The sequence below is a fragment of the Leptinotarsa decemlineata genome, unplaced genomic scaffold (genome assembly GCF_025532065.1).
Source record: "Leptinotarsa decemlineata unplaced genomic scaffold, Ldec_3_MD MMD2_P_RNA_scaffold_14, whole genome shotgun sequence".
Classification (NCBI taxonomy): domain Eukaryota; kingdom Metazoa; phylum Arthropoda; class Insecta; order Coleoptera; family Chrysomelidae; genus Leptinotarsa; species Leptinotarsa decemlineata.
The window spans coordinates 13,308,157-13,323,356 of record NW_027412528.1 but is presented as its reverse complement, the minus strand read 5'-3'; the positions used below and the strand labels follow the sequence as shown (position 1 = coordinate 13,323,356).

Genomic DNA, 15,200 nt, shown 5'->3' with positions numbered 1-15,200 from the left:
TCACCAATATAGGATTTTCCGCACTCACAGGGTATCCGGTAAATGCAATTCTTGGAATCGCAGTCCGCGTTTGGTGGCCTGGTTTTCGTGAGGCTGCTACGGATAGTGTTACCGGATCTGAAGCAGGTTCTGATTTTGTACTTGGAACCAATTCTTCTTATCCTCTCCGATAATCCTCTGATGTAGGGAAGTGCAAGTACTGGTTGTGACGGCTTCTCTTCCTGGCGAGGCTCCTGCTGTCTTCTAGCCAAAGTCTTTTCTACCATCGCTTTGGAGTAGCCATTCCGTTGAAGATCATTTTTGATGATGTCTAGTTCCTTCTGGAGACCTTCCTTCGTATTACAGAGGTTTCCCACTTAGTGTCGGTCCTCTTCACCAAAACGTCTAAGAATGGCAATTCGTTGTGGATTTCCTTCTCCATTGTGAAATTGATGGAAGGTCTCACGCTGTTGATGTGTTTCAGGAAGGCGTCTAGTTCAGTATTCCCATGGTTCCATATTATGAAGGTGTCGTCAACATATCTCAACCAGACTCGCGGTTTTTTGTGGGTTTCTTCAATGGCTAGAGTTTCAAACCACTCCATATATATGTTGGCTATGACTGGTGAAAGTGGCGAACCCATTGGCAGTCCCTCATCTTGTGTAAAGAATTCGTCCTTCAGTTGGAAATAACAGTTACGTACACAGCATTCTAGTAATTCCATGATTACTTCTATAGGTAGATTCGTTCTCTCTTTTAGGTTCCCGTCTTCGGATAGCTTTCTCTGTATGATTTGGAGTGCTTCTTCGACCGGAACGTTGGTGTAAAGGCTTTCCACGTCGAAACTAATTAGTTGATCTTCCTGTGTGACCTCAATTGACCCTAGTAGTTCGACAAAATGCCTTGAATTATTCACGAAAGACGATGTTTTTCCTTGTAATGGTTGTATTAAGGGAAGTAAAAATCTAGACAAGTTTTGAGTAGCCGAATCTCTGGAGCTGATGATCGGTCTAAGCAGAACGTCCTTCTTGTGGATTTTGGGTAGTCCGAACAAGTGAGGGGGTTTACTGTGGTGCGGTGTTAGCGATGATCTTTCCTTGTCCGAAAAATAGACTTGGTGTTTTTTTTTAAATCTGGTACAACTTCCTTTCGATTGATGCAGTAGGGTTCCGTACGATCTTTGTGTATTGTCCCTTGTGAAGAACCTCTTCGATCTTCTGTTCGTAGAGAACGGTATCCATTACCACAGTAACGTTTCCTTTATCTGCAGGTAGGATCTTGATGGTGTTGTCTGTACGTAGGCCGTTCAGAGCTCTACGTTCTTCATTGCTGATGTTAGATGTTGGAACTGGTTCTCAATCCAGCTGTTCTCTAATTTTCCATCTGAGCTCTTCTGCCTCGGTCTGGTCGCTAAGGGAACTGGTGGATTCCACTGCAGTAATTATCTCCAAAGTGGGCACAGATGTTGGCGTAATGGCGAAATTTAGGTTCCCGTGAGCGGGCGGGAATTCATGTTGATGACGTTGGCGGCTTCATAGTTGTCCTGTTTTCGGTCTGTATTTGGGCATTGTTTCCTTACTAACTTCCCCCACTTTCTGTTGTGGGTATTCTCCATGTCTTGGCTGATCTTCAAGCACGTGCTTTCAATCTTGGCAAAGATTGGTCCATGATCATCTTCCAATGTCTCTCTTCTTATCTCTTCAAATCGTTCCATGGCATCCTGCAACAAAGTTGACTTCTTCCAACGGTGATAATTGATTTGAGACCTTATCATCATAGCCAACATATATATGGAGTGGTTTGAAAATCTAGCCTTTGAAGAAGCCCACAAGAAACCTCGAGTCTGGTTGAGATATGTTGACGACACCTTCATAATATGGAACCATGGGAATACTGAACTAGACGCCTTCCTGAAACACATCAACAGCGTGAGACCTTCCATCAATTTCTCAATAGAGAAGGTAATCCACAACGAATTGCCATTCTTAGACGTTTTGGTGAAGAGGACCGACACTAAGTGGGAAACATCTGTATACCGAAAACCCACTCATACGGGACAGTATCTGAACCACGAATCTAACCACCATCAATCGACTAAAAGAGGAATCATCAAGACTCTATTAGACCGTGCTTTTGGGGTCTGTAATACGAAGGAAGGTCTCGAGAAGGAACTAGACGTCATCAAAAATGATCTTCAACGGAATGGCTACTCCAAAGCGATGGTAGAAAAGACTTTGGCTAGAAGACAGCAGGAGCCTCGCAAGGAAGAGAAGCCGTCACAACCAGTGCTTGCACTTCCCTACATCAGAGGATTATCGGAGAGGATAAGAAGAATTGGTTCCAAGTACAACATCAGAACCTGCTTCAGATCCGGTAACACTATCCGTAGCAGCCTCACGAAAACCAGGCCACCAAACGCGGACTGCGATTCCAAGAATTGCATTTACCGGATACCCTGTGAGTGCGGAAAATCCTATATTGATGAAACTAAGAGGCCATTGAATGTTCGCATTGCCGTGCACAAGAAACACACACAGCGAGGGGAAACTAGCAAACCAGGCATAGCAGACCATGTTTGGACCCATCAACACAGTATCGAGTGGTCCCAAGCTGAGATCTTGCACAGAGAGGAACATTGGTTTAGGAGAAAATTCAAGGAAGCCGCATACATGTTGTCCAACAACGTATTCAGCCAGGCCAGCGTAGAAATACGCAACATATGGAAACCCATCATCAAGCGAAAAATGGCCAACTCCCGCTAAAACGGTCATCTCCCACGGAACCAGTGAAGTGAAAAATGGAAAGCAGGAATAAGTGAAAGTATTTGAACGACCTATAAATAGTCATCTCTCGGAGGAATCAGTCCAGTCATCACCCGAAGACGATTGTAGATACTAACAATCGAAACGTCGTGAACTAACGTGACTTGGAATCTCTCCACTTTTTTTTTTATTTTCTTTTTTCATTTCTTTATTTTTATTTTATTTATTCAATTGTTCTATTTTTACTTGTATTTTATTTCACTATTATTTCATTTCAGGTTTATTTTGGTTAATATAATTATTATTTTCAGCTATCTCACTTTTAATTCTTCTTTTTTAGTTGTTTCAGGGATTTCAAATAATTTTATATAGTAGACAATGGAAGTCCGAACTAGTGAAATTCATCATGAAACATTGTCAATCACCTTCAAACAAAGGAGTCATCTCCTTATAATGGTAACTTGTAGAGAGACAGGATTTATGTTCTGGTGAAAAAAATTGTTTTCTATAGAAGTTTTATGTCAAAAGATGAAAATTCAAATTTTAATATCATCTGATCGAAAATGTATATCAAAATGTAATGACTCATCTTAAGGAAGTTCAATACAAGTTTCAAGAGATTTATCGCTCTCTACTCATACTGTGCTGGATATGTATTGGAGTAGCAAATTATTGACAATTCAATACTCTGTTGCACATTTATTTGAGATAACCCATATTCCTAACCTAACCTAACCCATATTTCAGCTCTCCGGCTAAAAGCCGGAGAGCAATATGGGTTAGTAAAAATTGTTTACATCAAATTCAAAACACTGAAGTGGGTTGAAATACAAGCAGCAACCATTTATAAAGCTGGGAAATCAAATGGAACCATTTGATGGGAAGATATGCTATGGATTTTGGTCATTGAGTAATAGCATCAGTAAATAATTGAAGTTTATACCTGTATATTTATGTTATACCAAACAAAAGCTCCTGTGGAATGAAAGTTGAAGATATTTTGGGGTAGACTGAGATAATATCACATCATAGATGGAAAATGCTTATCCATAGTACCTACTAAGTATCAGCTCACAACATTATTGCATCATATTCATGTATTTCTTTACATAATTATATTGAGCATTTGAAATTATATAATAAATACTGGCCTTATTGGTCTTCTCCACTACTGTATACTACAGTAACACTACTGTAGTATACTATCCAGTTGGACACCACCAAAGACGTTTCTTCACAATTGAAAAAAATGAAAAGATCAGAAAAATCTGTATTCTAGCCCAGTTAGATTTATTAGCCTATGCTGTAGTAAGGTGATTAATTTCACTCTTTCTAAAATACATTACCTATTCGTCTGTCATTCTAAAACCCTGAAAATAAATTTCAATAAAAGAGAACTCAACACAAAAAAAGCTGTATGTATGTATGTATACAGCGTGACTCACGGTCGATGGTAGGTTAGACGTTTCTGGAAAACGCAAAGCATGATTTTTCTGAAAATTTCACCTGTCACATTTCCTTACCTGTTCTATCGATCTAAAATATTTTCAGCATTGCGGCGTTGCCCCTTCTATCAAAAAGTCCTGGCAATTATGTTTTTTTTAAACGGAACACCCCGTATATTGATACATTTTTGGGATGGCTCTAGTATTTTAATACTTTTTTGTTAATAATGTCCTATACCTATCTCTCTCTGTTTTCGAGATAAAAAATAAATTGTGCTAACTGTGGTCCAAAACATAGCCTTAATTGAAATTAAGTACATCAGTACTCTCAATTCATGAAAAGTTGATATTTTGATGATAGTTTGGACAAACTCGAAATATTCAAATAACACCAAGAAATCGACTCCATATCATACAGGGCGTGCTAAAATTACTATTATTTCCATTGTGCATAAAAGTAGTCGAAAGTTCATTTTTTCAAATGAAACCCCCTGTATATTACTCGGTAAATTGAAAGATGTTACAGCTGCATTTTGAGCACCCAAAAAATCGATTTGATGAGTCATCCGCCGTATAGTCCTGACTTGGCACCGAATGACTTCTTTTTATTCCCACACGTAAAAAACAAACTGAGAGGTCAACGTTTTTCGACATCTGAAAAAGCGGTTGCTGATAGCGGTTGGAAATACCTCAATCAGAGTGGCAAAAGTGCTTCGACAATTGGTTCACACGCATATAAAAGTTTATAGATCTTCATGGGGACTATTTTGAAAAATAATAGAGTGATTTTCGATGATTATTTGTTTTTGTTCTTCAATCCTGAAATTAAACCTATCGTATTGCACTGCACTGACCCCTGTCGGATATAATCCAACGCCCTTCGTGGTATTAGCCAAAGGAGTAATTGTTGAGTCTGGCCTGAGTAGGGTGCTAATGCCGACTGAACGCCTCCCCCCACCCCTTTTAACCTTGAGACGTCACACGACCTTGAATGACGTCACCTAACCTTGAACGTCGTACACGTAGTATGAGCCTGAATGCGGTGTTTGACCTTGAGTGTGGGGTTTGACCTTGACGTTCGACACTTCGACTACCTCGAGCTTGCTCCATGGCATTGAATGTTGACCTTGAATGAAATCGTGACGTGTACAGAATATAACCTTGAACAGTGGGCGTTCGGCGTTGTCCCCTCCCTTGTTGGTAATTCCTATATAAGTTCAGAATATCGTATGACGTCACCTAACCTTGAACGTCGTACACATAGTATGAGATTGAATGCGGTGTTTTACCTTGAGTGTGGGGTTTGACCTTGACGTTCGACACTTCGACTACCTTGAGCTTGCTCTGTGGCATTGCATGTTGACCTTGAATGAAATCGTGACGTGCACAGAATATAACCTTGAACAGTGGGGTTCGGCGTTGCCCCCCTCCCTTGTTGGTAATTCCTATATAAGTTCAGAATATCATGCTTCCACATTCAGTTTAGACACTCTAAAATACCCAAATAGGTAAACAGAAGTACTTGTCGAATTCCAAAGTGAAGACAACGAGTATCAACCCATCCGAGAGGGCGTTTTCGTCAGTGAGGTGAATATATATTTTATTTTAATTAACCGTAATTTCACTATATTTATGAATATGGATAATTTGAAATTTGACATTGAAAAAATTAATTTTTCTATAATTCAACAAAGTGAAGCTTTAGAGCAGAAACCTATAAACGCTCTGGTTATTGATAAAGAATATAAAATTGAAAAAATGTCAATGTATTCCACACGATATGGTAAATCAATTCAAGTAGTTTTATTGGATGAGGAAAGTGATACTCCTTTTAAAGCATGGCTTCCAAAACGTGTCACAGAGCAATTACCAGAAGACTTCATTCGTGAAGTGAATTCATCCAAAGCCAAATTCACACTTACTTATATGGGTCAAAGTTCGCAGGATTATCCTGGTGCTAAAACCCGATCATTGATGAAATTCAATGTTTCAGATTGAACATTTTGAAATTATGATTTTTTTTTGTAAATAGTGAAAATATGGTAGATTAATATAAAATATGTATCAACTTGGTCACTTCATAGACATAGTCAGATTTCAAGTGAGTATTTTTTTTTATATTATTTGCAAACTAATGAATGCCATTTATGAATTTCCAGAACTCACCATTCTATAAATATGTGGATGCAATATTCAGCCCAAGAGTGGCCGGAAGCAGTGGATTTGGATTCCGCCATAAGAAAAATGGCTTGGGAGATGGCTGATCTGAGTTTTGATGCTCTACATTCATCAAATTATGATTTGAGTGTATGTTACGATGCTGAAGAGGTGCGAAAACTTTTGGAGCTTAGTGAGAAGTATGAACTCGGTGTGGCATTGTGTCATAAATATTCATATGGGAGTAGAAATTTGGATGAGTTCTGTGAGTTAATAATTGAAGCAGACTTGAAACATTTTCTTCAAGACATATGCACCTACCTACCGCAAAATATCATAGAGAAATATCAATTGGAACCACAGAGTCCCAACCCGCAACTGGAAGAAGCGATAAATGATGGTGTTGTAAATATTTGAAATCTGTTGTATATGTTTGTGAATAAAATAATGTTTCAATCCATATTTGTTTGTATCTAATTGTTTGGTGAATAAAAGATATAACATAATTATTGAGTGTTTTATTATTCATCAATATCGAATATTTCATAGCATATTACATGTCAATCTTATTACAATCCAGTTTGAACAGAGCCATTAAGAGCATTATATGATAGAACAGCATCGTGGAGGATGAGTGCATATACTTTGGTGTTTGCTGGAAACTTCACCTTGCGTGTTTCGAATTCTATTTTGATGTCGACAGTGGATGACTTCATAGCTTCGGGTTGATGGGAGCAGTCGATAATGAATAGTGGGTTGTTGCGAAAGCTACCAATATCCATCATCGGTTCACTCATAGTTTTATAATAGTAGCTACGTTGGAAGTTTTCATATGCATAGTAAGCTGATGAGTCTAACTTCTTGTCGAAATCCAGATTCCAACGCTCATATGGGTATACTTCAGAGTTCAGAGATAGTCGAATATTATTAATATTCACATGTGTGAATTTCGTTACATCTTTTGACATATTTTCGGATTGGTCGGTGTTTTGAAAGCCGATGATGATATATCGTGGTCTTTCGAGGCTGCTGGTTGTCTTCACCGCCCATATATCCGAGGATGTATCACGAAGTGTGGGTAATTCATAAAGGTCCCACATACGATAAGCCACCTTCACTTTAGCATTATTACCATTTTTATTTATGCGATTCAATAGTTTCAGTTTCTGTCGATCTTCCGGCACAATGTGCCTGATTCTCCATTCTATTTTATTGATTTCCAAATCTGCATCGACTTCCCCAATGAATGAATTTTTGAATGAGCGAGCTATAATCAAAATGAGCTCCTGCTTCACATTCATTATCCCCTTATTGTAATCTTCAGCAAAACCCATGAGATACTTCAAGGGTAATTTACCACTAAATACATTGCTAACGGGATCGAATATATCTTGTTTATTCACATCGAGTCCCCATCCTATCGGTAGTAGCGAATTTGCATGCGTTTTTCCGAATGATATCATCGTTTTCATTGTGGTAGTTATGCCGGGTTTTCGAACAACAACCACTTGCTCACCACCCATTTCATAGCGAATTTCGTCGAAGAGAAAGGCGAGAGCATTATTGGATAGGTAGCACCGCTTTGTGGCATCAGATGGTGTAAACTTCCCCTCGATATAAATGTAACTATCTGCAATATCGAGTATGAGATCTTGATAATTGATTGGAATTCGTATTTCATCTGAATTTTTGTAATATGGTGAACCATACGGCTTATATGTATGCTCATGAAGGCTGATGAGGGAATGGTCGAACATGGGCTCCTCGAACACTTCCAATTTATCACTTGTGGTGATTGTCGCCATGTTATTACTATTTTTTATATCGCACCTTCAAGCCAATAGATTTGAGAAAGTTCAGGCTACTAGCACTTATTCTATATCTTGACCGTTTGGCAGATATACGTGGAATGAATCGACTGCTGGATTTTCGCTTCTTTAAATGCACATGATCATAGCCTCCACCAAATACATTATGCTGACTCAACTGCTGCCGCTGCGGCAATCGCTGACTATTGAAGCACAACCCCATTTTTAGAAACGATAATCGCAGAATTTATAGTTCCATCAATGAATATCACCTGCTCAGCGTTAGGAAGTAACAAATACTGAGTAACAATTTGATCAACTTCAGCTTTATATTGACTTTTTTCAAAGATGATCATCGCTCACCATCGTTTTTGCTCGATCGTTTGAATGCTTATCGAGGGTTGTTTTTTCAAATCAGATTGCAGCGATTTGATATCCTTATCCATATGCTCATACTTTTTTACAAATTCTACTAATTTCAGTCCAAGCGTAATGAGATCTTCCCTCACTGATACGGAATATTTTTCTACTCCATCTAATTTCAAATTAATTTTGTCAATATCAGTATCTAATTCTCCTCTCATCTTTGAGATGTAAAAACCGACATATCCTCGATTAACACAATCCGTACTCTCTTCAGGCTCTGCTATATTTTTCAAACGTTTATTTTCCATATCAAAGTTTCCATCGGTTGTTAATTTGAAACCAACTCCAGGCTGCCCACGCAAAACAGTATTTGAAACTGCCTTACTTCTGCGACCAAACTTATCGATGCTTCCTTTACTCATTTTCTTTATGATACACTAATGACAGTCATCGATGTTCTGAATCAACGTATGAGAAACGATGATTGTTACTAATGACTGTCGTCGATGTTGTGAATAAATATATGAGAAATGATGATTATTATAGCTTTATCAATTCCAATTTGACTATTATTTTTTCACCATTGAAATTGATCAGATTACCATTATCATCCAATATGCGAAGAGTGATATTGTCGAGGTACTGACGACCACCAGGTCGGATTGGCATATAAATAATATTTTGTGGCTCCTTGGTGAGTTTGTAACCGGGCTCTACATCAATATCAAATTCAAAGATGCTATGGATTTCATCGCCATTCGAATATGCTCCAGCTGTGACATTACAATCCACACGAATAATCCTCACCTTATTGATATTCACGGGCAATGTTGATTCATGTATTTCACCACAATTGAAAACATTGTCATCGAACCCTAGAAGTTCAGCAATGCTGTTTTCATGTTTGAGATGAATGTAATATTTCGATCGCATTTCACATTTCAGAGTGTTGTTGTTTGCACGTAGGAGAAATACTTCGTCGATATTTTCTTCAATTCCATTTTCTAGTTGCACTTCTTTGGATTTCATGAATCTTTGAATCACCTTATTAATTTCATCAATTTCATATGCCCCAGGTGGAATTTTTATAATAGTGGGGGGTGAGATAATTGTCTTCGAATAGCCGATAACATTATTCTTAGCATCTACATTGAATATGGAATTGTAGGAGTAGAAACCATGTAATCCCAGACCATAATTACTATTGGTATCCAATTCGATGGGTGGGTAGAAGTTGGCACTCAACTCGCTAGAGAATCCCGACAATGAAAACGTGCGTGACATGACTGACGAATTTTCGATGATTCATGTCTTTTTATTGCTGACAGCAGAAATTGTGGACCAATCGTCGCTTTTTCGGTGGTCTATCCATATCATTATGTGTGACTACATTCACATCATTCACTTTACAATAACAACAAAAAATTTTTCTTGTAGGTGGACCATCATTCATATCGGAATTACTACTGCTACCGCTGGAATCATTGTAATGCTCTTGACAGTACTGATACTTCAAGACATCAATATCATTTTGTAGGTTTTGTGGTAACTTATCCCATACAGATGCAATTTCATGTGATGCACACCCAATCAACACCTCTTTCGGCATACAGCGAGTTGTTCTTTACTCATTTTTTGTAAAGTGCGTACTCTGGAATATGCGATCAATGAATGACTCATCCTCTTGATACTCTCCCTATCCTGTACTGGTGTTAACTCCATGTCTTGTTCTGAAGAAACTTCAAACACAAATGGCCACACCATACTGTGTTGAATCGTTGTTCACGCTTATAGTTATATGTGATAGTATTGATAGGATTCGAACCCATATAAAAATAGTGAATCAGTTCTTTGGGAGGGGGTAAATCGCCAAAACTATCAAAATATTTTATCGAAGTTCCCCTTTTTCTATATGCTACCCAATGTGTCCCTTGACCATGTCGACTATCCAAATTTACTATGGCAGATTCATATCGGAGTGGTCCTGATTTTGGTAAATCGTCACGCATATATACCCCCCGAAAATATGGAATCGTCATTTTCTTAGCGTAATAGTTGAGGTCGATATTGGAGAGAGCTCTTTTAGGTAGCAAATTTATGAGTTTTTTGAATTTTGAGGTTTCAAATAGACTCCTAATCCTTTGCGGTAAGGCTTCAAGTAGATACCACTTCCTTGTTTACCTATAGCAATTGCCTCCATGTGTTTATTATGGCGATTTGTCTCACTCAACTGCTCCCTACTCGCTTTTGCTGCTTGAACTGCTTTCGTTATACCAGCAGTAGCACCGGCTAAACTACCTAGTGCTGATAAACCAGCAAAAATTGGAATGAGTGGTAGTATTCCACCAATTTTAGGAATCGGTATGATTCGCGGTGTGCGAATTTTCTTTTTCCCACCTGCAGCCCTCATATATTTGCGTGCTGCTTTGAGTGCAATTTCAGCTGCTCTTTTAGAATTTTTGACAACAAATTCACTTCCACCCGCTTTGTGTAGAACATCACGCACTTTCTGAACGATCCCAGAACCAAAAGCTATCACCTTAGAAGCTTTCAATATTTTTTTAACTTTTTTTTTCTTAATAGAACGCTTTTTCTTCGGAATGTGTGACTGCTTGGGAGATGAGTCACAACCCATACCAAATCGGCGTTTCCCTTTCATTATATTCGTAACTAGCCAAGCAGCTCCTTTTTCTCCAATAGTAGCGTCTTTTGCTTTGACACGATTCCAAGCACTTTCTGCAAGCTCCTTATCCGCTATGTGTCTAGCTGCAAGATTATCAGGGTTCTGTGAATATGCAATATCGTGTTTTTTGCATGCAAAATCCAGCTGATTGACACCCGAATCACCTCTCAACAATCTTTTCTGCAATTTGGTGCCCGGACCGCAATACTGATAGCCAGGTAAGTGTAATTCAAATGGTAGATTATTGATGAGGGAATTGATCAATCCTCTACCAGTTTTATTTGAATGCAATTCAGTAGATCTGCATCGACTCATAACCCCTATTTAAATAAAGGAATCGATGTGGAACCCTGCTTATATAGTCTCCAACTGTCATACAATGCGCATATTGAAGCAGAAGCAGCAATTTTCCATCGATAATTTCGATGAAAAAGTGGGTGGTGGATCGGGAAGCGGTGTCAAACAACGTCACGGATCTTTACTTCCACTTTCTATTCGCGGCCTGATTATTGGACCTTCTAACTGTGGCAAGACAAATGTTATGATTTCTTTGCTAACGCATCCTCTAGGATTACGATTCGCAAATGTTTATCTTTATTCAAAGTCTCTTTATCAACCTAAATACGAGTATTTACGTGAAGTATTATCTCCAATCGAAGGGTTGGGTTTTTACACTTTTGCCAATAATGCAGGTGAAATAGTAGAGCCTTCAGACGCCAAACCTGATTCGATATTCATTTTTGATGATGTTATGTGCGAGAAACAGGATGTTATACGATCATATTTCAGTATGGGTCGTCATAAAAATGTGGATTGTTTCTATTTAGCCCAAACATATTCACGAGTTCCGAAACAATTGATACGAGATAATGCAAATTTTATCGTAATGTTCAAACAAGATGATATGAATCTCAATCATATTTTTTCCGACCATGTATCACCAGATGTAACATATAAGCAATTTCAAGATATGTGTGCGAGATGTTGGGAAGATAAATATGGATTTTTAGTAATTGATAAGGATCGAGAAGTGGTAAATGGACGTTATCGAAAAGGATTCGACGCTTTCATATATCCTTGACGTTCTTGAAGAATTGAATCACTTGAGTGCTAGATAGTGGAGATAACACTTCATTATACAAATTCTTGGAGTGAATTATGGAGGGAAAAAATGATGATGAAATATGTTTAAAAAGAAAGTTAATTGAAGCAACGGATGCCGTTCGGAAGAAATTCAATTATATCAAAAGTAGTCGTCTAGGTGATCAATCAGCACTCGAGAGGATCTATGAGCCAATAATAACACCTTTGAAAGTAATATCTGCCAATACTGAAGGAGCATCTCAAATGAATCAAGTGATGCAGAAAACAAAGCCTGCTACACCATTAACAGCCAAAACTATAATTGAAAGTGAGTGGAAACCGAAATTTGAAGGGGCTTCCTCGAAGGATCTTCAAACCTCTCAATTGACAACTTTAGATTCACAATCACCTAATGTATCCGATGATGGTGATGAAGTACAAAAGCATATAAAAAAGTTACTATCAGGAAATCCCTCTTACGATACAGTCTTTGGAGTACACATGAACACTGAAACGGGAAATTTACAAATGGGAGTAGCTGATGTGGAATTTATCGATGAGAAAATTGTGTTTATGAAAAATGGTAAAACTATTGGCTCTTATCAGGGCACTCCAAAACTATATAACTTGATATTCATGAAAGTACCATCGAGAAATATCCCCTCTTCCGATATGACCACATATGGTGATATACTCAAATTAACAAAGGCTGCATATAAATACAATGAGAGAAAACAAGGTCTTCTATCGAATAATTGGAAGAAATATAGAGAAATAATCCTACCATTATTATCCAATGGAAACCCTAGTAGAGAAGGTGCTGGCATGATCAAAATACCCACCCAGAAAAAATATATCAGAAATAAGCATACAGATTATGTTTATTGGAATGAACTCGAAGAATTGATTGATCGCCTTCGACTACTTTGGAGTTCACGACTGGCTGGACATACCGGACATGATAATGAAATATTAGCCATAATTGAGGAATTACGTGAAGAAGGATTAGTCTATTGATCGCAATATCATGAATATGATGTGTGAAACTGGCTCAGTCGATCACAAACGATCTAACTATGCATACCACAATTGATAAATTTGGTCGTAGAAGAGGTGGTGTTAGTAAACCAATAGTTGGAAGATCTGGTGTTGGATTCATTCTCACACCAAATGGTGATTATGATATTCAGAATAAGCGGTTTCAAAATGTTGGTGAACCTGTAGACAGTAAAGATTCTGTTACTAAAGGATATGTTGACGATCACATTAGAAAAGTCAATGAGACAACTCTGAAGTATTTCCAAGAATTCATTGCATCAACGCTACGTAACATCGGAAAACATATTGATTCAAAACATAATGAGGTGCAAATAATCATTGACAAAAATGCACTCATCACTTCTGCATTAGCTGATCAATTGAGTAATGTGGAAAAGCGAACTGACGTAATAGCTAAGTTGGTTGATACTTTTACTGAGCGAGTCATTGAAGTTTAATAGTCAATCGTTACACTTGCACCTGAACAGTAGAAAAGTGATTCCTCAATTTTATCATCTTGAAGAAGTCTTAGAGCAGTAATATGAGTAATGCAAAATGGCAGGTTGTGAAAGAAATACACAAGCCGGCGCGTCGAAATTTCCCCCGTCGGAAGACAATAATAAAGGGTTTTTCTGACTTGTGGCAGATGGATTTGATGGAAATGCAACCATATTCTAAAGAAAATGAGGGATGTAGGTACATCCTTATAGTTATCAACTGTTATTCAAAGTTTGTATGGTCAAGGCCGTTGAAGAATAAAACTGGTGATTCAGTTACTGCAGCTATGGCAAGCGTGTTGAAAGATGCTAAATATACTCCAAAAAATTTACAATCTGATCATGGTACTGAGTTCTATAATTCGAAATTCTCATCGTTAATGAAGAAACACAGCATCAATCATTACTCAACATTCAGCACAAAAAAAGCTGCAATTGCAGAACGAGTAATCAGAACATTGAAGAGTTGGCTTTATAAGGAGTTTTCACTTCAAGGTCATTACAAGTGGTTGAACATTCTTCCTAGAATTACTCGTCAGTATAACAACAAAGTTCATCGTACGATTGGTATGAAACCTGCAGATGTGAAACAGTCTACTAAATTGTCAATGTATGCCGAATCTAAGAGTCCACATGTGAAACGTAAAAAAAATACGTTTAAAATTGGGGATAGTGTTCGAATCAGCAAATATAAAAATGCATTCGATAAAGGTTATACAGCAAATTTTACAGCTGAAATATTCAAAGTTGTGAAAGTTAATAATACAGAACCTATAACTTATGCATTAGAAGATGTGAATGGGCAACCAATCAAAGGCTGTTTTTATGGGCTGGAGTTGAATAAAACGAAAGATCCCAATACGTATTTGGTGGAGCGAGTTTTAAAAAGAAAAGGACATCGCCTCTATGTAAAGTGGCTGGGGTTCTCTGAAGATCACAACTCATGGATCGATGAAAATTCTTTAGTGTAATGACATTATCATGATTGTACTCAATATTAGATAAAAAATAAAAAAATAGTGTATTAAAATTGTTTTATTTATTAAAAACTAAATAGAATAATAACCTTAGAAATGATGCAAGTAATATGTAAACTATTGGTTTTATTTTTCATAAATTCAACATATTGAAATCACTTCAAGATGTGTATGTTAGCATAAGATTTCCATGAATCCTCCGTCTCTCTATCCGCTCTTCATGGGTTAGACACCAGCACTCTCGAAAGTGGACATCTCTGTTGGGGTGAAATTGGCCGACATTCTCACACAATTGCCAATCATTTCTACAAGCACTGCATAAATTGTTCCAACAATCCACACTATATTCACCACATTGTAGACATCGCTGGACTAATGTATCGCAAGTCGCTACACAATTTATGC

At 37.8% G+C, this 15,200-nt stretch overlaps 1 protein-coding gene across 1 annotated transcript in view; it reads left to right on the top strand.

The window, feature by feature from the left end:
- LOC111516154 (extended synaptotagmin-2) overlaps positions 1-15,200 on the top strand; it is an 81,984-nt gene that overhangs the window by 52,934 nt on the left and 13,850 nt on the right.